We start from the raw sequence: 26563 nt of genomic DNA on the forward strand, positions 1-26563 counted from the left end.
TGAATCGCTTTGCCGATGTGCCACCGATGCGACTAGATTTGGACCAGGCTGGAGCATGAGTAATGGTGAGGTTTGTAGCACCAAGGCTCCGAATCGTAGTGCCAATGATGTGACTAGACTCGGATCAGGCTGTTGGTGTGAGTAATGATGGGGTTTGTAGTGCCAAGGATTCTAATCATTGTGCCAATGATGCGATTAGACTTGGATCAGCTGTTGGTGTGAGTAACAGTGGGGAAAGAGAAGAAGCAAGAGAAGAAGAAGAAGACTCTGTGAGACAGTTTTTTATTTTTTTAATAAAGGACTTGTCCCAAGACGTGTATTGTCTTTTTTTTACAATTTTCACACATTTTTTGTGAAATGGTATCGGTAAATTTGTATCCCGTTACCATTTCACCCGATAAGCCCCCTGCCCGCAGACCCCACAACCACCAGGCAAGGGTTGTGGGGATGAGGCCCTTCTCCCCATCAACATGAGGACAAGTTGCTTTGGGGGGGCTACCCCAAAGCACCCTCCCAATGTTGAGGGCATGTGGCCTGGTACGGTTCAGGAGGGGGGCCACTCTCTCATTTCCCCTCTTTTCCTGCGGCCTGCCAGGTTGCGTGCTCGGATAAGGGTCTGGTATATCTAAAGGGCTTGAAGGACACGATATGGAATTTTTTACATTTTGGTTCGGGGTTCCCCTGTGGGGGAATCCCATGCTGTTTTTATCAATTAACTTTTATGTGTATTGCCGGACTGACAATTCATTGTATCCGCGAGTACTTTTAAATAACTTTTTTTCCTTTAGAAATGTAATTTTGCTCTCGGACTGTTCTAAACACAGGAAACATGCGCCACTTTACAGGCATACTATAGACACCCCCCAGGTATGAAATTTAAAGGAATATTACACTTTTATTGTTTCACTTTAAGCATTATTAAAATCACTGCTCCCGAAAAAACGACTGTTTTTAAAACTTTTTTTGCATTTGCATTGATACATGTCCCCTGGGGCAGGATCCAGGTCTGCAAGCACTTTTTATGACAATACCATGCATATAAGCCTTTAAAATGAGCACTTCTGATTTCTCCCATAGACTATTACAGGGTGTTCCGTGGCTTTTGAATTTGCCACAAACACCCCAAATTGTTCGCTATTCAGCGAACAGATGAACACCCGATGTTCGAGAGCTCCTCCCTACTGAGCATGGATGGATGGATGAGTATTGCTGAAGTGTTACAAAAGTGTTACAATTACAAGTGATTGCTCAGTCATTTGGCAGAGTGATCACATGGTAAACACAGATATTCCCAGGTGTGCACCCCAGAGGGCACGTGGGAGCAAGATCCTGGGAGGACATCCACGGACGCCCTCCCAGAATAAGCCAACCACGCTGTAGCCATCTTTCGGCTATGGCCCGGTCGGCATGTGGTTAAGCAGACCACCCACACTGGTCTTTGTCGGTTCCAGTACGCGGTATCCACCCACCCATTCCCCTTCTTAGGGCACTTCTCTTAAAACACTTTCTCTACAAAATCATCCACTCACTTATCTTGGGTATGCCCCCTTCTCTTGGCATACAGTCCAGCAGACCAGGGCACACTTCCTTTATGTTGTTAGTCTTGTGACATGTTTATGTGGTTCACATCTCTCCCAGACTTAGGGCTCTGAATATATATATATATATATATATATATATATATATATATATATATATATATATATATTCAGGAGTGGTGTTTGGTGGCTTTCATTGTTTTTTTATTTTTTTTATTTTATAGGGCCTTTTTTAATGTTCTAGTACATCTATTGTTACTAACCATCTGTTCATGGAGATACCTTTGGTTTACAGCACTCCACTTGAAAAACGTGAAGAAAAAAATAACTAAGTGCAAAGACAGCATGCATCTAAATCATCTAACATTATATCACTTACCACACACCTCTTATCCTCATAGATAAAATAAAAGTTAGCCATAAGCCATTTATGCCTATTATACCTGATTAAACTGTTCAGTTTTATACTTCTGTGCTCTTGGCATTAGCTTAATTCTTGAGGTTAACCCCAGCCAGGGCTCTTTGTCTGCAAGTTTGGGTCTAGCCTTGCTGATTAAAATTGTCTTGTTGCTGGCCCCAGTTTTACACCACTGTATAACTACTCAATACCGGGCGCTTTCACCCCCTTCCTGGCCAGGCCAATTTCCAGCGTTTAACATTGTCATACTTTGAATGACAATTGTGTGGTCATGCAATACAGTAACCATATGAACTTTTTATCTTTTTGTTCACAAAAATAGAGCTTACTTTTGGTGGTATTTAATCACTGCTGAGGTTTTTTTTTATTTTATTTGCTAAATAAATGAAAAAAAAAGCCTTAAACATTTTGAAAAAACGCTGTGTTTTTCTTAGCTTCGGCTAAAAAATTTTGCAAAAACATAAACGTTCTTCATAAATTCAGGCCAAAATGTGTTCTGCTACATTTCTTTGGTGAAAATAACCCAAATCAGTGTATATAATTTAGTCTATAGGAAAGTTATAGAGTACCCAATCTATGGTATATATTGTATATCTGGAAATCAATCAACCTTGATGTACTCACTGCCAATCTCATTTCTTAAGGTTCCAAAATGGCAGGATAGTATGAATATCCAACAAATTACCCCTTTGTGGAAAGTAGATAGTCAAAGGTATTTAAAGTGGTGTTGCCACAAAAAAATAAAAAATTCCTTAAAATTCATTAAAAAAATTAAAAAAATTTTTTTTTACTCACCTCTAAATGCTTGTTGCTAGGGGGTCCCTCGTATTCTGCCTCCTTCATTGCTCGGGCTGGTGACATTACTTCCCCTTGGCGCCACACAGTCATCTGGGACCTGTCACGTGTCCCAGATGACTGTGCAGCAGATCACGGCTCATGGCGCCGATCGCGCATGCGCAGTGGGTGCCCGGCTGTGAAGCCACAGCCGGGTGCCCATAGTAAGAATGCCAGTGCCATGAGCGGAGTGGGGAATGAGGGGGGCTTCGTTCCCCCGCATCGCTGGACCCTGGGACAGGTAAGTGTCCAATTATTAAAAGTCAGCAGCTGCAGTATTTTTAGCTGCTGACTTAAATTTTTTTTTTTTAGGGGGCACACCACTTTAAGAGGCATGGCAAGTTTTGTAGTTATAATTTTTTGTTGTTCTCAATCTAATGAGAGCATAGGCTGAGGGATATGCTAAGCATAAAGTGTTACTGATCTCTTATTATTTTGAGATCATCTGAGTCTGCTAAGAGGCTGTGTCATTTGAGAAGCACCTTAAAACACTGCAGCACTTTGTGTGATTTGAGCAACGCTTTCAGAAGAGTACCATTGATTGTTTTTTGGTAACTTAATTTTTTATGAACTTTATTTGATGAACTTATAGTGGAGGGCCACCCTAAAATAAAAAATAGCATTAATATTCTTAATAGGCAGTCTTCCCAATCCGTCTCTTCCTATTTCGCGGTGCTTCCTCCTCTTCAGCGAGTGGCCCCATTGCCTTCTAGGACATGTGTGTCCCAGAAAAGAACAGGACCATTCATGCATGCGCAGTAGAAAACGGGCAATTAAACTGCAAGGCTTCACTGCCTGTTTCCCTTCGCTAAAATGGCAGCACCAACAGCTTTAAAAAAAAAGTGGCAGGAACACCCCTTTAATGCAGTTTGTTTTGTTTTTTTAACGATTTTTTTTGTATATATTTGATGAATTCTTTAGATTTTGCTTAAAATCTGTAAAGTGAACTTGCACTGGACCCCCTTCCCATTGCACCCAGTCCCGCTAACTTGGAGTCCATTGATCCCCCACACAGACATATGGTATCCCAGTGGCTTTCTCTCCTCTTTGCATTTGGTGACAGGATGGGCTACGTGGGTTCTGATTGGTTTGTGCTGCCCATGTGACAGCGCCGACCAATTAGAATGCTCCTAAAGGTACCTCTTGACGAGGTACATTTTGGAGATTAAGCTGTGGGGGATTTCTAAGCCCCGGACTAGTGAGGCAACATCCCAATGTCTGCTAGTGAGTAATTGCCACATTCCAGGTCAGCGGGACCGTGTGTAAGTTCACCTTACAGATTTTTCTGTAAAGGTGAACTTACCCTTTAAGTACATTTATATAAGGTGAAACATACATGAACTTTTCTCACACTGTTTATTGTTGCTACTATACGCTATATGAGTATGGGTAGAGAGGTAAGAGAGCTGTCTTCTGACTGTTCACATTCCATCCAGCTGCCATCTGACAGAGGTTTGTGGCAGTTATATATATACCTGAAACAGATCTATCTGCTTTGGTATAGTGATGCACACCAATTTTACCAGTTTCCTCCACCATTATAATCAGTAGCGTTGCTAGGTGGGGGCGGGGGGTGCGGGCCGCACCCGGGTGACACCCGCCAGAGGGGTGACACCCGTGGATTGCGGCACCGCTAACACCGCCCATTGCCCTGATGGTCTGTGCCTTGCTCTGTGTCAGTGGAGCAGACTAAAGCCGCAGGCGCCTCCTCCTCTCTGTTTACATCCAATGAGGAGGAGGAACCAGAGGGACACACCGCTGTCTGTATACGTCCGTGGCAGCGCTGTTCTGAGGTCTGTACTGTACACTTTATTATAAGTAGATGGATATGTGCGGGGCGCTATGGGAGGGTCGAGGGGTGCCTATGCTGATGGGGGGTCTGCACTAAGGGGGTGTCTATACTGTGGGGGTCTGCATTAAATGGGGGGTGTCTATACTGCGGGCTTTGCACTAAGGGGGTGTCTATACTTATGGGGGGTCTGTATTAAGGGGGGTGTCTATACTGATGGGGGGGTCTGCACTAAGGGGGTGTCTATACTGTGGGCCAATGCACTAAAGGGGGGTGTCTGCACTAAGAGGGGGGATTCTACACTGATGGGGGTGTCTGTACTGAGGGAGAGGGTCAGTACTCAGTGAGGGGGTCTGTACTCAGGGGAGTCTATACTAACGGAGGGTGGTTTCTACTGAGGGAGGGGGGGTCTGTATTTAGTGGGGGGTCTATACTAAAGGTGGGTGGTCTGTACAGAGGGAGGGGGTCTGTAGTTAGTGGGGGGTCTATACTGACGGAGGGTGGTCTGCACTGAGGGAGGGGTGGCCTGTACTTAGTGGGGGGGTCTATCCTGATGGAGGGTGGTCTGTACTGAGGGAGGGGGTTATGTACTTAGTGGGGGGGTCCATACTTATGGAGGGTGGTCTGTGCTGAGGGAGGGGATCTGTATTTAGTCGGGGTCTATACTGACGGAGGGTGATCTGTACTGAGGGAGAGGGGTCTGTACTTAGTGGGGGGGTCTATACTGACGGAGGGTGGTCTGTACTGAGGAAGGGAGGTCTGTTCTTAGTGAGGGGGATCTATACTATGGGAGGGAAGTCTGTACTGAGGGAGGGGGTCTGTACTGAGGGGGGGCTATAGCTTGGGGAGGGGGTGACACCAATGTTTTCTGCACCAAGTGACACTAACCCTAGTGACGCCACTGATTATAATGACTTAGGAAGCTTAGTAAATTGCCTAACATATACTAAAGTATATCTTTAGTATATGTTGGCCTATCATTCCTCTTATGACAGTAAAGAGGCTAGGAGCATTTAACAGTAGAGCAGTAGACAGCTCACTGATGAACCTTTGTGAATGGTGGAGTGAAGGGGGGGAGAAGAGGGAAAGGGTGGTTAATAGTGTGAAAAGAGCAAGGAACAGGAGAGAGAAAGACAGGGGTTGGGTAGGTGAAGTCTGTGGTGGCCAGCTCAGAAGAATATTCAGTGAACATAAGGTCTATTACAGTTCCAGTCAGCAAGGTTTATCAAATGAAATAGAGGAACATAAGTGTTCCAGTGGGTTCATCAATATTTTCCAAAGTGTTTTGTGTTGTTGTTTGGGATTTACAACACCCACATAAGTTGCTTATACTAGGACAAATCTTGTGTAATACTAATGCATCAGAATTGTATGTTCATTTTCTTGTAGGTGGTACATATGGAATTGCTTGTTCAGCCTGCTTTTAAAGGGCTTCCCACTGTTTTATTGGAAGTTCTCTGCCCAGTAATGCTTCACAACTTTTCATATAAAAGTATTTCTGAAATGGGTTTTCTGAGTGTACTGTAGGCTCCCAAAATAAGACCTTTGCAAAAAGTACAGTTCATGAGGGCTCTCTAAAAATCGGTAAAATCTAGGAATGTAAGATATTTGGACTGGGATTGAGTAAAATTACTTTAAGTATAAAAGGCTGTGAGAGGGATTTCAAATATTTCTTGTATGTTAGAAAAATAGAGCGTTTGACAAGCTGACTAAATATGAAAAGAGTGTTAGAATGTCAGGCTAGGACCATCTAAATAGTGAGGCTGTTCAGAATTTGGGGATTTCATACCAATGAGGTAATCAAAGTATTTGGATTTGATAAGTGATATCTGTCTTGTGCTTAAAGCCAGAGATATTGAATTTGGTTTAGTAAGTCCAAATCCATGACTGCCATAACATTAAATTTGAATGCACTGGGGCTACCACAATTTGTACAGTTTATTTATAAGAAAACAGACATTTATTCTAAAAAGAACATGTAGCCCTGGATGCTAAGTGATGCAGCTGGGCTGCTAAAATAAGGTACATTATATAAGGTAAATTTGTTACTTATATAAGAGACACAGTGGAAAGTATTTGTTTAATTGTTGATACTGTGGAAGTGAACTATAGATATTTATTAATCGAACACAAACAAAAACTTTTTTTGTTTTGTTTTTTTTGTTTGTTTTTTCAGGATTTTTTAGGATTTCAAGGACTGTATACAAGATTGTTTTATACAAAGACATTTATAGAACACTAGTGGATTCACTTAATTATTTGCAATTCTGGTGTTGTTACACTTTTTAAAGCAGTGTCCAGAGGCGAAGGAAATAAATCACAGTGCATATTATTGTGAAAATAGGCTCCAAAGTTCGAAGTTTTGTTTCAAACAGCTGCTTTTTTTGTTTTGAAAAATCAAACATATAATAAATAGTCCATAATTTCTGATTTATTTCCAAAAGTGGCTAGAGGAAGTGAGAGGGGGAGAAGTAGTTGCAATATGTAGAGTCAGAATCAAGAAAAAATGTATCATACTACAATAAAAGTCATAACATTAAATAAAGTTGTACAACCTTCTGATGCTACACATAGAAAAACATGGATATAATAAAACAAATACATAGAAACATAAAAACACACAACAGTATGAATAAATCAAAATTCTCTTTTTTCCAACTGCTCTCTAAAAATTTCCCTATAATCCTTCATCAAAAAAATCCATTCTATGCTACCCCTCATCTCCTCATTTTTTTCTATAAATAACAGAACTTAGGAGTTGGACTGCCCGAGGGAACAAACAAGTTTATAGATTGGTGGTATGGGAGGCAATATTCCTATACTGCTCCTTTCCCAAAACGTTTCAATACTGGACAGTTCTGTATGTAATTTTCTGTGCAGTTTCCACCACCTTCTGTAAAGCTTTTATATCATGAGATCTGCATGTATGCTGCCATAAAGTAACGTGGTAAATTAAAACACAGTCCATGGCACCACTAGAAAAAACGAGTAGAAAACCCAGCCTTAAATGTAGTACCTGCTGTGATTTACCATTAAAGAGGATATATGTGGTGACTATGACAAATCTCTTGCAATCATTGTTCCTAAACAACAAAAATCATGCACTGGTTCTTCCTGCACCCCATCTATAATAACAGTAGCATAGCTATCACCCCCTCCTCTCCTAAAGTCTATTATCACATTTTTAGTCTTTCTAAAATTGAGCTTTAAATTGTTTTCACTGTACTAACTTACCAGTCCCTTTAATTTCAGCTGATAGGCACCCTCATCATTATCCTGTATTCTACCAATGATAGTGGTATTGCCAATAGATTTTATAGCTGAGTTTCTCTCACATCAGGAAACATACAAGGTAAATGCAAAATAGTACTCAGTACACTCCCTTGTGAAATACCTGAATTGAGGGTCAATATCAATGAGCACGGACCTCTGATTTTCATTTTCTGGGACTTTTTAGTGAGAAAATATCAAATCCAATTACAGAAAATTGGGCTTAGATTTTGAGCTTACCAATAAGCTTCTTAGCTAAATAGCATTGCATTCTGTACTAAAAGCAATTAAAAAAATGTAATAGAAATGTTTTTACATTCTAAATTACAGGCATACCCCACTTTTATGTACACAATGGGGTTTATTTACTATTGCTGGAGAGAGCAAATTCAGGATCACTTTTGCATAGAAACTAATGAGCTTCCAGGTTTTATTACCAAAGCTTAATTGAACAAGCTCGAGTTAGAAGCTCATTGGTTTCTATGCAGAAGTGAGCCTGATTTTGCACTCTCCAGTGATAGTAAATTAAGCCCATTGCATACTTAAAATATATGGGGATGACCTCCTGCCTGAGCGTAATATTAAAGATTTGTGTAATGGCATTCACCAACTGAAGGGCACAGTTCATTAAAATACTTCCCCAAATAGTTTTAGACCCTGCAGCTTTAATCTTTTACATCTGTAGCACTGACTCCCGAAGGAGCGGCTGATTTGATTTGCGCCTGCACTCTAGTAACAAAACCCCACTAACTTGCCTCAGTCCCCTTGACACAGCTGTGGTGCAATACAATATAGCACAATATAATATATCACAATATACCTGTATTGTCCTCTCGGGATCCACTGGCTCCACCTGCTGGGAGAAAACAATACTCCACACAACGAGGTACTTAACCAAAGTATATTTTACTATATATATTTGTAAATAGGTGATTACAACAATTTTACTGTCATCCAACATAGATTGACAGGACTAGGGATGAGCTTCGTGTTCGAGTCGAACGTACGTCGACTCGAACATTGGCTGTTCGGGCGTTCGGCGAAATCCGAACTCTTGGTCCGTTCGCGTCAAAATTCGTATGGTGCGCGCGGACCACAATGCACTGCGATGGCGCAGTGCATTGCTGGCTCATGATTGGCCAAGCATGCACTGTGACCCCGCATGCTTGGCCAATCGCAGCGCCAGCAGCGAGGAGAGCCATGATTGGCCACAGGCATCCTGCCTGTGGCCAATCATAGCTCAGGCTGTGTAGTGCACGCCCCACACTATATAAGGCCGCCTTTGAGGCGGCCTCGTGTAGTGTGTTGGAATCTGAAGCAGTGGGTGTTCTGTGTACCTTCAACACAGTTACACACCAATCGTTTTTGGCTGATTTCCTATCTTGCTCTTGTGTAGTGGTTATTGTCTGTGCCCTGACCGCAGTATACACCACTACACTATATTCACCTCACCTATATAGCTAGCTAGTGATCTATCTTTAACCACTTAACAACCGCCCATTGCCGATTAACGGCTTCAGGGCGGTTGTTTAACTCTGAGAGGCCGTTAATTAACGGCCTCCCAGAATTCTGCTCTCGCGCGCCCCCTGGGGGGCGCACTCGAGAGCATCCGTGACCGCCGGGCCCACAGGACCGGGCGCATCACGGATCACGGTAAACGGCCGCTCGTCGCGGCCGTTTACCACGTGATCGCTCCGTCAAATGACGGAGTGATCACTTGTAAACAAACCGGCGTCATGTTATGAGGCCGGTTCCTCCCTCCCCTCTCTGTACCGATCGGTACAGCGGAGGGGAAAGAGATCGGTGTCAGCAGCGATGTGGGCTGCATCTGCAGTGCCCACATCGCTGCTCACCGAATTTAACCCCTCAATTCCCTGCCAATACTCTGCAATACCAGTGCATACTCTGCAGTACCCTGCCATTACTCTGCAGTACCCCCCATTACTCTGCAGTACCCTGCCTTTACTCTGCAGTACCCCCCATTACTCTGCAGTAACCCCCATTACTCTGCAGTACCCTGCCATTACTCTGCAGTACCCCCCAATACTCTGCAGTACCCACCATTACTCTGCAGTACCCCGCCATTACTCTGCAGTGCAGTACCCTGCCATTACTCTGCAGTACCCTGCCATTACTCTGCAGTACCCTGCCTTTACTCTGCAGTACCCTGCCTGTACTCTGCAGTACCCTGCCATTACTCTGTAGTACTCCCCAATACTCTGCAGTACCCTGCTATTACTCTGTAGTACCCCGCCAATACCCCGCCAATACTCTGCAATACCCCAGTGCATACTCTGCAGTACCCTGCCATTACTCTGCAGTACCCCCCATTACTCTGCAGTACCCTGCCTTTACTCTGCAGTACCCTGCCATTACTCTGTAGTACTCCCCAATACTCTGCAGTACCCTGCTATTACTCTGTAGTACCCCGCCAATACCCCGCCAATACTCTGCATTACCCTGCCATAAATTGCCATACCCAGCCATACTCGGAGATACCCAGCCATACTCGGAGATACCCAGCCATACTCGGTGATACCCTGAAATACCCAGCCATAGACGCCCCCCACCCCTCACCGCCCTCCGGTGCTTCTACCAACTCGCCAGTACGATCAAAGCCAGAATCTTTTTTTTATTTTTTATTTCAGGCTTCCCAGCCTAGAGGTGAGATGTGGGGTCATATTGAACCCCAGATTTCACTGTAAAGAGGACCTGTCACCCCATATTCCTATTACAAGGGATGTTTACATTCCTTGTAATAGGAATAAAAGTGATCAAAAATATATTTTTGGGGAAAAAAATGTCAAACTAAAATAAATAAAGTAAAATGAACAATAAAAAAAAAAAAAAATTAAAGCGCCCATGTCCCCATGTGCTCGCATGCAGAAGCGAACGCATGCGTAAGCCCCGCCCACATATGAAAACGGTGTTCAAACCACACATGTGAGGTATTGCCGAGAACGTTAGAGCGAGAGCAATAATTCTAGTCCTAGACCTCCTCTGCAACTCAAAACATGTAACCAGTAAAAAAAAATTTATGAAGAAAAAATTACTAATCTGCAAAATTTTATAACAGAAACAAAGAAAAATTCATTTTTTCGCAGAATTTCCGGTCTTTTTTCTTTTATAGCACAAAAAATAAAAAAACTGAGAGGTGATTAAATACCACCAAAAGAAAGCTCTATTTGTGTGAAAAAAAGGACAAACATTTCATATAGGTCCAGTGTTGCAGGACTGAGTAATTGTCATTCAAAATGTGAGAGCACCAAAAGCTGAAAATTGGTCTGGTTATTAAGGGTGTTTAAGTGCCCAGTGGTCAAGTGGTTAATAATAGAGCTTGCAGTCAGTAGTGTTAGGAGATAGTGCGTGCTGTCTGCGTGCTCTGTACCCAGTACATACCGCTATAATATAGGGCAGGCCCCTACTTTCAAATATCCAACTTACAAACATCTCCTACTTGCAAACGGAAGGAGACAGCAGCAAGTGAGATGAAAAAAGACGGATGGCAAAACAAATTATACAGGGGTGATAACCCTTCCCTATGTTTTCCAAAAACCTTAAAAATAGTTTTTTTTTAACGGAGCTACACTTTAAAAATGTACCAGTTGAAAATTACAAACAGATTCAACTTAACACAACAAACCTACACAGTCCCTGTCTTGTTTGCACCGCCTGCATACTGCTGTTCTGAGTATATAGGGCCTGGGGGCCACACGCATTTCCTTTTTTTAATATGGGTACAGGGTTCCCCTTAATATGCGTACAAGACCCAAATAGGCTGGTAATGGGCAGGGAGGGCTACCCATGCCATTTTTCTGAATGATTTTCAACCATACTGCAGGAACCAGATATAACATTAAAACCGCAAGCAGTTTTAAATGGTGTTATTTCCGTTAAATGTCATTTTGTGCAGGGACTGTTCTAAACACGGGAAACACGTGGCATTTCACAGGCATACTACAGACACCCCCCAGGCACCATATTTAAAGTAATATTTCACTTTTTTTTTTCACTTTAATCGTCATTAAAATCAGTGCTCCCGCCAAAACGGCCGCTTTTAAAACTTTTTTTTGCATTGACCCATGTCCCCTGAGGCAGGAGTCAGGTCCCCAAACCCTTTTTAGGACAGTATCTTGCATATTAGCCGTTAAAATTAGCACTTTCCATTTCGAACGTTCGAGTCCCATAGACTTCAATGGGGTTCTAACGTTCGTAACGAACGCGGGGGCCGTTCGCAAGTTCTGGTGCGAACCGAACCGGGGGGTGTTCGGCTCATCCCTAGACAGGACAATGAACTTTGGTAAAACAGTTTCAAACAATATGTATATATATATATATATATATATATATATATATATATATATATATATATATATATATATATATATATATATATATATATATATATATATATACTTTTGTAGCTATGCGTGACATCTCACTTAAAATACTCAGTCTTTATCTTTGGATCTTCGCTAGCAAGGGTAACTCAACATGAAAATTTGTAATCCAAGGTTAAAGCAGTTAAAGTTGAATTAAGGCTGATCCTAGTGTTGCTTCCACAAATATAATACAGTGCTTGAAGTGTGATAGTAAGTAGGCCTTATGCCTGCCTAGCGTCAGTTGCTATACTCCTCCTCCGTGGGACTAAGTATCCCAGTGAGGCCTGTATATAAGTCTGACTAGGTGCAATGGTTTAGAAAACGGTGGGTAGCAACCGGCTCACCAACTGGATCGGAACCTTGGTATGATAACTTTGGTCTGGTAGTTGCAGCTTGCTTCTGCATCTGCCAGCTCTGTCACTCCATCCCGTTCTGACAGGTGGACCTGGCCTTTCCGATGCTCAAACGAGTGTCTCTGGATCCTCTCAATCCAATCTCTGAGTTGCTGGCACTTCAGGTCACTCACACAACTGAGCAGGGTTGCGCTCCCCACAGGCAATAAGTCACTTCCTCCGGGAGGCCTCTGCACAAGTCCTCACAGGCAGGCCATGCGTTCCCAAGAGACCTAAGATGGCCACTCTGGGTCCTTTTATCTCCTACCCAGCATGCAATGACAGAGAGGGTGTTTGTGGGTAGGTCACTCAGCATCATGGGTAAAGAGGTCAATTCTCCAATGTAACTAACAGTCACTTCCTGTAAATGCTTGAAAGCCAAATGTCATTTAAGTTCACTTTCAGTATTTGGCCACTAGATGGCAACAAACACTAAGCTATAGAACCGTCCATAGACTTTCATTATAATTAATGCTATTACACATCAGAAGACAAGGATATCAGCGCTACACATCTAACACATCTAACCTTACATCCTAGACAAATACCTTAAAAGGCATGTGGCCTTAAAAGGTGGGCTCAAAACTTGTTTTGATTTTCAACCAGAAAGGCCTCACATTTTTTCACTGGAGCCTGTTTCTTTGTGTAGCCTGTGAATGATTAAATAACCTGACACACAATCCCAGTATTCTATATTGTACCCACTCTCTAATCTCTGCTACTTGCATTTTGCTTCCCTAATGCCTACATTTAGCCTGACAATACTACAGTAAATACAACCTTATCCCCTGACCCAAAAGCTTAATTCTTTTAAAGCGGAGTTCCACCCAAAAGTGGATCTTCCACTTTAAGGACTCCTGATTCCCTGACATGGACTGCATCGCTGGACTGTGGGACAGGTAAGTGTCTGTTTATTAAAAGTTAGCAGCTCCGCTTTTTGTAGTTGCTGACTTTTAATAAACACAGAAATGGGCGGAACTCAGCTTTAACTAGAGCCTTCACCTCCCCATTTACCCAAGGCTTTTGATATGGAGTGATGTAATAATCCTAGTAGTCACTGCATTTTGTGTACATTTGTTAACATACGCTATAACCACCATATTCCTTCACTTTCATTTGATTCTTTATGGTATCAGGTCCATTAAAACCTGCCGCTCAGTGTACGCAAAACAATTTTTTTCTAAGGAAGCCCTCTATACTGTCTTTTGTGCTGATATGGCCCTTTATATTACTTGTGAATAATGAGTAGCTTTGGAACCATGAGTAACATTTGTATACAATTGATCCAGAGTATCCTCTCTCCTGGGAATGTGAACATATGGCACAAATCTAGGCAGGACAAATCGTAAGTCTATTAAAACCCCAGACATCATGCAGACTCTATAAGAAAGTTTAGCTTTCTGAGTACTAACAAACTCATAAACACTGCACTGAATTTTTATAATTTACATTCAGTTGATATAAGTGGTTGAGCTCAGGAGTATGAGGTAGATTAAACTAATCTGCCAACATAAGTATTGCTTGATCCAGTTTGGAAAGGTGATAGAGGACCTAGGTTTGTTTTGTGAGAAGAATTGGGAGAGTAGATGCTACAAAAGAGTGACATTAGTAGAATTCAAACTAGCCCTGAAGAATGAGGAATTGACCTTTGGGATCAATGATTGATATGGTGAGATGGAAGGTGGTATGTACATGATAGCTAATCTCAGATTATTATTTTTTTGTTCTTTGCTTGAAAATAATATGTAACTGGATAGTATCTAGTAGTGAACTAATAAGAGCCTGTATTATTAAGTGAGTGTGCAGAGGGTATTGATCTCACTCCACAGGCCTCCATGGCTTCCTTGATGCGGAGGTTGAAATATTTTTAGTGGGAAGATGTATACCAGTCTATCCAAAAGAAATGACCCTTAATATCTGGATCAGAACCCAGTGAGGAATGTGTGGGAAGAGAGCTCTGTTTGAGCAACCTGGGGGCAGAAAGTTCAGAGGAATAAGAGACTGCTTGAAGATATTTAAGAGGTGTTTTTTTTATTTTTGGAGCCCTGCTGTGCTATGGTTATTTGGGACAGGGTCCCCCCTTTGGCTCCTGTATTCCAATGAGGATCTACTGGAGGTGCAGAAACATTGTGGCAGTGGGTGGGCCCTATGCTGATGCCGGGGAAGGAGTGACGATGATCTCTGCTCAGCCCAGTGATGGGAGATATTGCCAGCATATATAGGTTTGTACCACTGATCTGTGGGGGCATGGAGAGTGCTGTGTTGTTGTGCTGGCAGGATCAAAACAAAAGAATTGCAATGCCTTACAGTCTTTGTTTAGAAAGTAACCCTGGCCTAGGGAGAAAAGGCTGTCCCCTGCCAGCATGGTGCAGAGAATGACATTTGTTCTTTTTTATGGATACGGTGGTCTTTCTGCAAAGGTCTTTAGCTGATTTAAACTGAAAGTTTAGTTGAGCTTTAAAGTGTAAAGCATGTTTTTTGTTTAAGACAGAGTAGGGAAGTATTACAGCCCCTCTCAGATTTTCTGATGTACAGAGCTTCATTGGAGAGATTTTCCATTATCCCCTTCTCTAATGTCTCCTGGTTTTACGTTACAGGATGTGAGTGAAAATCTGCAACAGTAACACAGACCAAAATATTTGTTTTATTATTCAATGAATGTTTATTAAAGAAATTAGGGAGGCTTCGGATTGGGTTTATACAAGTGCCCCATAGGAAATGAGCCAGGAGCACTAGTGGGGGACCCCAAAAGGAGGATCATGGCTGTTCTGTGCAAAACCATTGCACAAAGCAAGTAACATGTTTATTATTTTTAAATAAATAAGGTTTATATCAGGTATATACCTGACTATATAAGGTCGAGTAGCAATCAGGTTGATGTAAACAGAGGAATGTTATAACCACAGGTGCAATTTAACCAATCTGACTTAAGTCCCCATTTTACCATGGTGGTGGGGTGAATCAGAAGTGAGGATGGCTATTGGATGAAGATGGTTTTTGTGGCACGATTTGTTGAATTTTGTTCATTTGGGCATTGTTTATTATTGCCAAATGTTATACTTGCACTTTAAGTTTTACACTTTTTATTATTAAGGATAAAATCCTGATAGTAGGTTTGTTAGCATAGCATTCTTTCCCATCTCAGGATTGCAGTCTGGTGCGTTTTGAAAAATATTACCTATTTTCTGTGGTGTAGTGTATGGAGAGGTTCATCGAGGTCAATGGCAGTGCATCAACATGCATGTAACTAGTAATTCTAACTAATGTGCTGACCACAAGTATTAACAAGCCTTGGTGTCAACATACATCAACTTGCATCAAAAATGCACAAAGAAAATGTATGTTATGTTCAGTACATCTGACTAATGCTAAAAAAGCCCTAGAGCAGATGTGAGTGGGTCTAGGAAGCACCACATCCCTAATAATATAGATGAATAAACATAAGTAGTGAAATGTGGGACGTTTAGGTGCTGAGAACCCCAGGGACCTTGCCTATCCCAACTACTAAATTGATGTCAGAATACTAAAAGTTACATAATAATGTAACATATATTATACAAAATAACAGATGCAGGTCAGATGTTGCTAAAGAGTGGGAGGAAAGAAATGATTTATCTCAATGTGTTTCGCAGATTGCACTTCTTCAGGGAACTTCAAGGTGCTAGTTAAGAAAAATGTGTGTATATATAAGCAAAGATATCCGCATAGGGATATAAAATTAACATATGGTAATCAGCAAGAATACTGCTTACAAAGGTCTAATACAAACACAGACAGGTGTCACTGCACAATCACAATCACAACGTATATCAACCCAAAGAGTAGACAACAGGGGGCTCAGACCATGAAGCAATCACAGCTTGACACCCTATAGTCAGAAACATTAAAAGACAAATGGGCCAGAATAGACCTCATAGTGTAAAATAAATACGAATGCCCCATATATCCCTTATATAAGTATCACTTGTCAATGGTTATCATATGTTAATTAAAAATGTGTACGCGAATATCTTTGCTTTTAAATTCACACATTTATCTGACTGTTACTAGCACCTTAAATACTCCTGCAGAAGCACAATTAACGAAACACATTGAGACAAAGTATTTCTTTATCCCATATAAAGCATTTCTTTATCCCATATAAAGCATTTCTTTATCCCATTTCTTTAGCCCATATAATATATGTTACATTATTACGTACTTGTAACATATTACTATAACATGATCAATTTCTGTGGCTGTAATGCACATAGTGTTCTGACTATTTTTAATATTTATGGTTTAATACATTTATGAACTTTTAACATGTTAGTGTATTGTGTCCTCTTCTGAGGTTCTCAGAACCTTAAAGCGGAGTTCCACCCAAAAGTGGAACTTCCGCTCATCTGTCTCTCCACCCTCCGGTGCCACATTTTGCACCTTTTGGGGGGAGGGGGGAGTGGGCACCTGTTTTTGACAGGTACCCTGTCTCCACTTCTGCGACAAGGTATGTCAGAAGTCTAGCTCCCTCCCTCTCCCTCCTCCTTCCCTCTGACGCAGGGCCAGTAAGAGAGCACAGGAAGCTTCGCACATGCGCAGTAGGGACCCGACCGTGAAGCCACAATGCTTCACAGCCAGTTACCCTTAATGGCAATGGCAGTGGCAGCACCTGACAGCTGATGGGAACATCAGCTACGGAGCTGACTTTGCTGGACTCCAGGACAGGTAAGTGTCCTAATAATAAAAGTCAGCAGCTATAGTTTGTGTAGCTGCTGGCTTTTAATTTTTGAAGGGGGGGGGGGGGTGTAACTCCGCTTTAAAAGTCCCACATATTCTCTACTGATGTTTATGTATTTAATATTAAAATGCAATCATCTTTTGGGAAAGTTATTGTTCAAAATATAAACAAAATAAAAATAAGAACAAAAACTATGATGTTAAATCCAAAGTAGACTGTTAATACCTGAAGTTAAAATGATATCTAATTCGAAAATTTCCCTTTGCTTCCTATACCACAGTCAATACAGAATGTAAGAGGAGATCTCTCAAAAGTGACATGAAATCCCCCTTAGGCAGTTGTCACTGTCCCCATTAAAAGTTTTTCCCTCGACTCCTGGTTTGTGATACTTGTAAAATGTTTGATTCGCCGTCACTTTCAGCCTCAGTGGCAATCACTAGAACAAAAATGGTAAGTGACTCTCCCCAGCAGGAACACAGCAATAAAAAAAGTTCTGACTTTAGATGCAATGTATCAAAGTGCATATGAAGAAATGTAAATCTATTGTCAAAATGATACTATTTTTAATGGATGCTTTCATATCACTTGGTATTACTGATGTTTATTAAAAATAAAAAGGTAATTTTTCTTGATTAAACATCACCTGGAAAGCAATCTTAAAAAAAACATTCTTAAGAATTGTAGATCTGCAATGTGCAAGTAGTTGAGCAAATTGTTTGTACCTCTGTCTCTTGCTTTTCCCTTCTATTTCAGGCCTTCTAAATGTGTTCGCTAAAGAGAAAAGAGCACTTTGTCAGGATGTTTTTGTATGGAATACAACATTTAGAACAAAAATTTAAGATTTTGTTGTAAATAAATGATCTTTACATGTATAAGTATTGATTACCATTAATATTTTTTTATTTTTTTTACCAAAGTGATGTTAAAGCATTTTTTTCATGCTATGTCCTATTGGGGTTAGCTTCCTTTCTCATAGACATAAGAAAAATTTAATGTAACCTCTACAAAGGGAGGGACATTTTACTCTTTGATAGTTGTCACTGGAACAAATAATCCCATTTAAAAACTTCTCCAATCTGCAAACTTTTAGGTGAAAGCTCAAAATTTTGGATTTTCCCTCATTTCAGTCCATGTGACAAAGGGCAGCACTATCAACAAAGAGCATTCATCATCTTAGAAGAAGACATTTAATTGTTGTCACGTTTCTTGAAGTTAATTTATAGTTAAGTGCCACTATTTTTCCTTTTTTCTGATTTTAGTTTTAAAAGGTAAAATACGATTTGCACATAACATGTTTGATATTTTAATTTAAAAAGAAGCTTAACAATTACTTTAGGGACCACTCAAATCTCAAAACAGTCAGCTCAGACCTGATCAATTGTGGCAACCCTCCAACCGTTATATCACCCTTATTGGGCGCTCCAGAGCAAGCACCTTCCAAAAGCAGAGTAACTTTTAATAGAGCATTTAGTTGTACACATTCCTTTTCAATTCAGGAAAATTCTTCTTCATGACTTGGTAACTCAGCAGAATGAGTTACTAGAGCATTTTACCACTTATATTTTTTATTTTACCAATATTCTGTAGACTTTCTGTATTGGGAATTTGCTCATAAAAGGGTGAAAATTGGAGAATAAAGGTGCTAAAAATAGAAGAGGCAAAGTGGTATTAGTAATGGGGATTTACAGAAGAACGTCTCTGTTTAGCAAGTCCTCGCCAAAGTAGTGTCCAAATAATAGATACAAAAACAAAAAGCAGACACATAAAGGTTGATTTACTAAATTAATTCAGAATCTTCACATAAATTTTGTGAATATACAGTCCAACTAGCCAATTATGAAAAGAAAATATTTATATATGTATTTTATCTGAACATGATTGGGTATTCAATGTAAACAGAAATTTACTTTTCACGTGATTGGATAATTGAAGCAAATATTCACAAAATATGTTTGGGATTTATTTGCTAAAGAGGTTTTATATATAGGTACATCTATATGCATAGTCTATGACCTTGGTGAAAAAATTTCATTGAAAATATAGGACAGTCCAGGATCATAGGGTAATATTTATTCAAATAATACAAATTCTTCTTCATACAAGACACATTTTGTTCAAACTAGTGCTATACAGAGAAATAAAGAGAATATAAGAACCTCTTCTCTCAGCATCAACATACCTAAAACTTTAAGAACTTTGGAACTAAGTGTATTGAATCTCCATATCCAAAATACATTGGGGATGATTCCAGTCACGTACCTTGCACCTCGAGCAACTTGCACCCTCCATACAGTAAAGGCATTGTCTATATTGCAATCCTATGTAAAATAAGTCATACAAAATAACTCATTAGGATAAATTAAATATTCTTACACCCATGCCATGAAAGCATTTGTACACAGGAGCTGCTTGGGAACCCATTACAGCTCCCCCATATTTGCAAATAGTATTCACCCGTAAACAGTAAGCTGTAATATTAATTGAACATCAGTATATGTACCAAAACTCACAAGTAATTCCTTACTTCCTAAATGATAACCAATTGAAACGTATAGGCTCAAGATATCCTAGTTAGCCAATATGGCAACATCAGGTATCTCAAGAGTATTTTTTTTTCAAACAATTATTGGTATGTTTCATTTAAGATTTAGTAGACTACAGAATAGGAGGCAGAATTTTATCATAAAAGTGAGCCAAAGCAGAAACAAGTGGGTCTACACTAGTAGGGGATTTAGAGCATCTACTATATATGAATCTTCAGGAACATATACAGTATATAAAGGGGACAATGGTATGCTGTTTAACCACTTAAAGACCAGCCACTGCAGTTATACTGCGGCAGGTTGGCTCTCCTGGGTGAATCGCCGTCATGGTACATCAGCCACTTTAAGACCACTAGAGGGCACGCACACCCATAGCACAATGCCAGAGCCAATGCCTGTGGCCGGCGACCGCGATGTCCTCCGGCCACCCACGATCACTCCTGAGAGAGACAGAACAGGGATCTGTCAATGTAAACAGACAGATCCTCGTTCTGTCAGGGCAGGATAGACAGATAGTCTGTTACTAGTTAATAGAAACAGCAATCTGTCTCCTCTAGTCATTACACTGCCCCCACAGTTAGCAACACCTCCCTAGGGAACACTTAACCCCATTGATCACTCCCTAGTGTTAAACTCTTCCCTTCCAGTGACATTTATACAGTAATCAGTGGCTATTTTTAGCTCTGATCGCTGTATAAATGTCAATGGTTCAAAAAAAGTGTCAAAAGTGTCTGCTCTGTCTGCTGCAATGTCGCAGTCCCACTAAAAATCACTTATCACTTCCATTGCTAGAAGAAAAAAATAATAAAAATGGCATAAATCTATCTCCTATTGTGATTTTTGTTTACCAAAAATATGTATAAGAATACATATCAGCCTAAACTGATGAAGAAAATAGTTTTTTTACCTTTTTGGGGGGATATTTATTATAACAAAAAGTAAAAAATACTGTTTTTTTTTCAAAATTTACATTTTTTTTTGTTTATAGTGAAAAAAAAACACAGAGGTGATGAAATACCACCAAAAGAAAGCACTATTTGTGGAGAAAAAAAAAGAACATAAATTTTGTTTGGGTACAGCTTTGCACAACCACGCAATTGTCAGCTAATTGTCAGTTAAACAGACGCAGTGCCATATCGCAAAAAATGGCCTGGTCATTAAGTGGGCAAATCCTTCCGGTAATTGAGTGGCTAATAAAAGAAAATTCATTTTTTTTTATCTAACATCCAATCTATGCATGCCCTGCCTACAACCAACTCTATCTTGTGTTGTACCACTATAATGAAATTATTCAAAAGTTTTTTATTCACCTGAGCATCCTCTAACTGCCTCATAATTTCAGCTTCATATAGAGAAACATTCATAACCATAAATGAGACCCACTTATTGGTGTGCTTGATAACAATATCTCATCATGCCAATAAGGAGGATAGGGGCTGTTTTTTGTATCCAAACATTATTGGCAACATAATCAAGCCTATTCAAAATAAATAGTCAGCGCTAGGGAAAAGGAAAATATTTATGCAGCTAGCAAGGAAGTTAGTCTCCCATCCGTGTGCTAACCAGACCTGACCCTGCTTAGCTTCCAAAATCAGACAAGTACAATACTTACGCAGTTAGCAAGTAAGGTAGTGATAAGAAATAGACATGTGCATTAGTTTTCGTCCGAATGCATTTTCGTCCGAATTTCAGCTATTTTCGTTTTCGTTTTGACAAACGATAACGAAATCACAGAATCCGAAAAAACAAAAGATCCGACATAAATAAATGCTTTATTTTAGTTTTAGTTGTTACAACAGTTCGATATGGAATAGGAGATTTGACGTGACTCTGACAATAATACACCCCTCTGATGTAACACAGGCAGGTTTCCATTACATCAGAGGGGGGCGGGGTCACCCATACATCACGGGGAAGCTCGTGTTTCCCCTTGCATCAGAGGGGGTGGGGTCAGGTGACGGGCGGCCCCGCCCTCCGCATATAAAAAACGTCAGGCCGCCGGAAACCCCGCAGTGTCTCCTCCGTGGAGACAGAAGATGGATGGATTCGCTGCGCTGATTCAGATGAGCCATCGCTGGACCCCGGAGAGATGATCGTCCGTCGCTGGATAGCAAGAGTGGATTACCACCGCTGGAATCTTTTTTTTTATTTATTTTTATTTTTAATAAAGGAATTTTTCAAAAGCGTGTTTGTCTTATTTAACTATTTTTTACACTTTCTTTGTGAAATGGTAGGGGTACGGGGGGGCGGGATCTGGGGGTCCCTTTGTTAAAGGGTGCTTCCAGATTCTGATAAGCCCCCCGCCCACAGACCCCCACAACCACCGGCCAGGGTTGTGGGGATGAGGCCCTTCTCCACATCAACATGGGGACAAGGTGGTCACAGACCCCCAAAGCATCCTCCCAATCTTGAGGGCATGTGGCCTGGTATGGTTCAGGAGGGAGGCGGGCCGCTCTCTCATCCCCACCTCTTTTCCTGCGGCCTGCCAGGTTGCGTGCTCGGATAAAGGGTCTGGTATAGATTTTTAGGGGGACCCCCACGTCAATTTTTTTTTAAATTTGACGCGGGGTTTCCCTTAATATCCATACCAGACCTGAAGGGCCTGGTAATTGAATTTGGGGGACCCCCACGCTTTTTTTTATTATTATTTATTTATTTTCTTATCAATGACTTTAAATGAGTGTTCTCTGTATTACGGAGCCGACAATTCATAATAGCTGCGAGTGATTTTAAAGGACTTTTTTTCCTGCATAAATGACACTTTGTGCAGGGACAGTTCTAAGCACCAGAAACATGTGCCCCTTCACAGGCATACTATAGACACACCCCCCCCCCTACAAAATTTAAAGGAATATTACACTTTTATTGTTTCACTTTAATCATTATTAAAATCACTGCTCCCGAAAAAACGGCCGTTTTTAAAACTTTTTTTTGCATTGATACATGTCCCCTGGGGCAGGACCCAGGTCCCCAAACACTTTTTAGGACAGTAACTTGCATATTAGCATTTAAAATTAGCACTTTCGATTTTGAACGTTGGAGTCCCATAGACTTTAATAGGGTTTTAAAGTTCACACGAAGTATGCTATATACTAGCTCCGTCGAATCTTCTTTATACATTCGACAGACACCATAAGCCTTCAAAGACAGATTCGACTGTAATTCATGTGGATTTTCGGACAAATGCAATTTTTGAATGAAAAACAAAATAAATAAAAACGAATTTCGGGAGTAGGTAAATAAATTAATTTTTAGGACGAAAACGAAATTCCGAAACGAAATATTTTACTCTGCACATGTCTAGAAGAAATATGCAAAGAATTACAGGTGATATCGATATTTGCCTTGTTCCGTGTATGCTCTTTTTCTAGCTAAAATGGCACTGACTTATTGTTTATGCAACTTGCTTAGTTCTGACCAATACTTAAAGAACTAGCAAAAGTTACCATAATAGGAAACCTTGTGAAAGGCAAGCTGGATTTGGCAATAAAGCTGACAATGCACCATGAGTCACCAGTGTACCTTAGCTAATGGCAGGTTGCCAAATACTGCTATAAAATAACTTTGTGTACAGATTTCCTGGTGTGATTCTGCTGTGGAACTCCTTGCTGTAAGAGTTCTATCACACCTTTGTACTGGTACATCTGTAATAAATCTGTCTTCTAATCAACATGACCGGAGTTGACTGATCAGTAAGAGAATGGAATTTTACTGACATCATGGTCCTTTTGAGCCGGAAGTAAGGATTAGGTGGTGGATTGAACGGTTCCATCAAAAATATCGGTGAGTATCAAACTCCCTCTGGCCAAGACCTTGGTCCTCCCACTCAAGTTAAGTGGTAAAAAGAGGCTGGTCGGCTCCGGGATCCACACCTGACCTCTGCTACCGGACTTATTTGATCCAGTCCTCCGGGTCTGTGAAAGGTAAGACAGATCTTTTCTTTTCTCTTCTACTCAAGGTGATTTGGGTTTGTCAATTTATTGAATATGCTAGCACTGTGGTTGACTGTATAAGATCTAGGTGACACAGGGGCTGAAGACAGAGGTACTTGGGGACGTTGCCTATGGTAAATAGCCGCTGTCCAGGACAGATGACAAAAAGATTTGTTGAAGGGTATACTGAACATCAGAGGTTGATTGCCTGATGATCTAAATGCACTAAAAGTAGCTATGTGATCTAGAAAGATCGCAAGACTAATTTTCGTCTGGGTGTTTAGTCTCTTCTTTTCCGTGTTTAACCTTACTGCAGAGACGTGTTTTCTTTCCTTGTATTTTTATTGTTCTAGTCTGGTGGTTTAAGTTGATAAAAGGCCCGCTTGGTGAGGAATATGTCTGCCTGGCTGTAAACTTGTGGTTAAAAAAAAAACTGGACTCACTCACCCCTCCCCCCCAGACATCTAAGTGCACTTCCTCTTTTGTGTGATGTGTGTAAAAAAAACAATTTTGATTAGAAGACTAATAATTAGAGTTGAGCAGACACCTGGATGTTTGGGTTTGACGGGTTCGGCCGAACTTCACAAAAAAGTTTGAGTTCAGGACCCGAACTTGACCCTGAACCCAAAGCCCATTGAAGTCAATGGGGACCCGAACTTTTGAGGACTAAAATGGCTCTAAAAAAGTAATGGAAAGGGCTAGATGGCTGCAAATGGGTGCAAAATGTTGTTAAGAGCATAGCAAGTGCTCTGCAAACAAATGTGGATAGGGAAATAACTTAAAATAACATAAAATACATAAAAATAATAATCTTGACCTAGGAGAACGAGGTCCATATTGAGTAGAAGGTTGAGGTGGTGGTGGATGTGGCAGTGTAGGTGGACGCGGCAGTGGAGGAGGAAGAGGTAGCCAACGCTGGTTTTTGTTTTTAATTTTATTTATTTTTAAATTAGGGTACACCCCAAAAGAGTGAGAAAGATCAAAAATACAACAATAGCTGGGTTAGGCCATATCTATTCAGCACAGAATGTGAGCAACTCGGCGGTCGTTGCAGAGACACTGGGTGGATATACAATGGATACACAATCCATCCATTCCCGCAGCCACCATGGATGTATTCTCTTTTATGGAAAAGAGAAAAATTAATTTGGAGGAAGTATTTAACACTAACAATGCCAATAGCAATAAAAATGGAGACTTAGAAAGCCTAATGCATAAATTAGGACATAATATGGAGAAGAAAATAAGCCTATGGTGGGACATTAATACTTTCGAAACCTACCTGAAAGAAAGCATCGTCCCAAGAAGGTTAAGGTGGGATATCCCCCCAAATGATGGCCTGATAGACCAAGAGTCCAATGATGAGTGGTTTACATTTTTCAATGAGAAAGGCCTTGGACTGTTTTTATTACAAAGGAAACATAAGAAAAGTAAAATAATTGATCAGAATATTACTGAAATAAAAGAGGAATTAGAAACTTATAAAGATACTGTAGAATTAAAAACACATACTCAGCAATTAAATAAAGATCTCACTAAGAAAGATAAAGAGGTGCAACAGAGAAAGAGTAAAAAATATGTGAGAGACATAAATGATTTTCATAAGGATCGGGTATTCAAATGGCAGGGACAGACAGGAAAAATAGACGCCATCTCAACATACTCTACCCCAGAAAAAACAGTAAGGCCGCGTACACACGCGGGGACTGTTCGCCCAACTTTGTCCGTCAAACAGTTTCGGCAAACAGTCCGCTCAAAATTAGCATGGACGGACATGGCCACACACGACGAACGAACAGTTTGCTGAAACCGTGCGCGATGACGTGAACGGCACGTACGACGGGACGAAAAATACGACGTCCTATACACTGCATTATAACTTTCGGCGTGTAAATTCTTTCTGAGCATGCGCGGAACTTAGTTTGACGAACAAGCCTACACACGAGGGGACTGTTCGCTGAAACAAAGTTTCAGTGGACAGTTTTTCGGAATTTCCGAAAAACCTTGTTCAGCGGACTGTTCGCTGAAACTGTCCGCTGAAAGCCCACACACGAGCGGACTGTCCGCCGAAACACTGTTCAGCGGACAAAGTTGGGCGAACAGTCCCCGCGTGTGTACGCGGCCTCAGGGTGCATGTGGAACAGAACAACAGTCCACCTGTTCAGAACCCAAGATATCAAGATTCGAGGGAAACAAATAGAGTTATGACTCCAACACAGGAGAATCAAGAAGAAAGATATGGGAATTATTATCAACAGACCCCCCATCGAGTAAAGAGGAGACCATATAACGGCAGAACACCACGGAACAACTGGAAAAAAAACATATTATGGAAAAGAGAACAGAAGACCCCAAAATGGTAATTACTGGCAGAAACCACCTAAAGAATATAGAGAGTACAGAGGACCCCCACAAGAATGAAGAGATTTTAGACCACCACAGGAACAAAGGGAATATAGAAGACCCCCACAGGAGTATAGAGAAAATAGGGCACCACCCTATGAGTACAATGCACTAAGGGAAAGGAGTCCAGTTCGAGACCACAGATATGGTGAGAGAAAAGGTCCCCAAAATAGTAACCAATATCAAAGAGAAAGGAGTCCAATAACAACTTACAATTATTATGCGCCACTAATGAATCAAGAGGAAGACGATAGATATGTAAAAGAATACCCTTCACAATATAGGAACCAAGAATACAACAGGTCTTTTTTAGACAGGGGCAGGGAGAACCATCCACCGTGGAAC

The sequence above is a fragment of the Lithobates pipiens genome, unplaced genomic scaffold (genome assembly GCF_037356315.1).
Source record: "Lithobates pipiens isolate NorthernLeopardFrog02 unplaced genomic scaffold, aLitPip1_a1.2 Scaffold_3, whole genome shotgun sequence".
In the NCBI taxonomy this organism is placed as follows: domain Eukaryota; kingdom Metazoa; phylum Chordata; class Amphibia; order Anura; family Ranidae; genus Lithobates; species Lithobates pipiens.